Source organism: Microtus oregoni, unplaced genomic scaffold, assembly GCF_018167655.1.
Source record: "Microtus oregoni isolate MIOR12 unplaced genomic scaffold, Mior012 000058F_ref0000040, whole genome shotgun sequence".
In the NCBI taxonomy this organism is placed as follows: domain Eukaryota; kingdom Metazoa; phylum Chordata; class Mammalia; order Rodentia; family Cricetidae; genus Microtus; species Microtus oregoni.
The window spans coordinates 481,138-483,475 of NW_024543834.1; positions in this window are offsets into that span (position 1 = coordinate 481,138).

The following is a 2,338-nucleotide window of genomic DNA, read 5'->3' on the forward strand; positions in this document are numbered from 1 at the left end:
TGTGTCTGGGTTACCTCACACAAAATAATGCTTTCTAGCTCCATCCATTTTCCTGCAAAATTCAAGCTGTCATTACTTTTTTCCTAATCCATTCTTCGGTCGAGGGGCATTTAGGTTGTTTCCAGGTTCTGGCTATGACAAACAAAGCTGCTATGAACATAGTTGAGCACATGTCCTTTGGATATATATCCAAAAGTAGTATTGCTGGGTATTGAGGAAGATTGTTCCCTAATTTTCTGAGAAATCACCACACTGACATACAAAAGGGTTGTACCAGCTTGCATTCCCACCAGTAATGCATAAGTGTTTCCTTTATCCCACAACCTCTCCAGCATAAGTTGTCATCAGTGTTTTTGATCTTGGCCATTCTTACAGATGTAAGATGGAATCTCAGAGTTGCTTTGATTTGCATTTCTCTGATGACTAAGGATGTTGAACATTTCCTTAAGTGTCTTTCAGCCATTTTAGATTCCTCTGTTGAGAGTTCTCTGTTTAGGTCTGTACCTCATTTTTTATTGGATTATGTGTTCTTTTGGTGACCAATTTCTTGAGTTCTTTGTATATTTTGGAGATCAGACCTCTGTCTGATGTGGGTTAATGAAGATCTTTTCCCATTCTGTAGGCTGTCATTTTATCTTGTTGACTGTGTCCTTTGCTTTACAGAAGCTTTTCAGTTTCAGGAGGTCTATTTAGTAATTGTTTCTCTCAGTGTCTGTGCTGCTGGGGTTATATATAGGAAGTGGCCTCCTGTGTCAATGTGTTCAAGTGTATTTCCCACTTTCTCTTCTATAAGGTTCAGTGTTGCTGGCTTTATGTTGAGGTCTTTGATCCATTTGGACTTGAGTTTTGTGCATGGTGATAGATATGGGTCTATTTTCATTCTTCTACATGTTGATATCCAGTTATGCCAGCACCACTTGTTAAATATGCTTTCTTTTTTCCATTTGATATCTTTGCCAAAAATCAGGTGTTTGCAGATGTGTGGATTGATATCCAGGTCTTCTATTTGATTCCATTGGTCCTCCTGTCTGTTCTTTGCCAATACCAGGCTGTTTTCAGTACTGTAGCTCTGCAGTAGAGTTTGAAGTCAGGGATTGTGATGCCTCCAGAAGTTCTTTTATTGTATAAGATTGCTTTGGCTATCCTGGGTTCTTTGCTTTTCCATATGAAGTTGAGTATTGTTCTTTCGAGGTCTTTGAAGAATTTTGCTGGGATTTTGATGGGCATTGTGTTGAATCTGTAGTTTGTTTTTGGTAAGATTGCCATTTTTGCTATATTAATTCTGCCTACCCAAGAGCATGGGAGATCTTACCACTTTCTGGTGTCTTCTTCAATTTCTTTCTTCAAATATTTAAAGTTCTTGTCATACAAGTCTTCCACTTGTTTGGTTAGAGTTGCTTCGAGATATTTTATGCTATTTGTGGTTATTGTGAAGGGTGTTGAATCTCTGATTTCTTCCCCAGCCCTTTTATCATCTATGTACAGGAGGGTTACTGATTTTTTTAAATTAATTTATTTATTATGTATACAATGTTCTGTCTGTGTGTATGTCTGCAGGCCAGAAGAGGGCACCAGACCTCATTACAGATGTTTGTGAGCCACCATGTGGTTGCTGGGAATTGAACTCAGGACCTTTGGAAGAGCAGGCAATGCCCTTAACCACTGAGCCATCTCTTCAGCCCGGGTTACTGATTTTTTTTAGTTAATCTTGTATCCTGCTACATTGCTGAAAGTGTTTATGAGTTGTAGAAGTTCCTTGGTAGAATTTTTGGGATCACTTATGTAAACTATCATATCATCAGCAAACAGTGAGAGTTTGACTTCTTCTTTTCCTATTTGTATCCCCTTGATCTCCTTTTAGTTTCTTATTGCTCTAGCTCAAAAACTATATTGAATAGATATGGAGAGAGTGGACAACCTTGTCTTGTCCTGATTTTAGTGGACTTGCTGGGAGTTTCTCTCCATTTAGTTTGATGTTGGCTATTGGCTTGCTGTATATTACCTTTATTTTGTTTAGGTATGTTCTTTGTATCCCTGCTCTCTCTAAGACCTTTTTCATGAAGGGATGTTGTATTTTGTCAAAAGCTTTTTTGGCATCTAATGAGATGATCATATGGTTTTTATTTTTCAGCTTGTTTGTATGGTGGATTACTTTGACAGACTTTTGTATGTTGAACCACCCCTGCATCTCTGGGAAGAAGCCGACTTGATCATGGCGGATGATGGTTCTGATGTGTTCTTGGATTCGATTTGCTAGTATTTTATTTAGTATTTTTGTGTCAATGTTCATGAGTGAGACTGGTCTGTAATTCTCTTTCTTGGTAATGTCTTTCTGTGG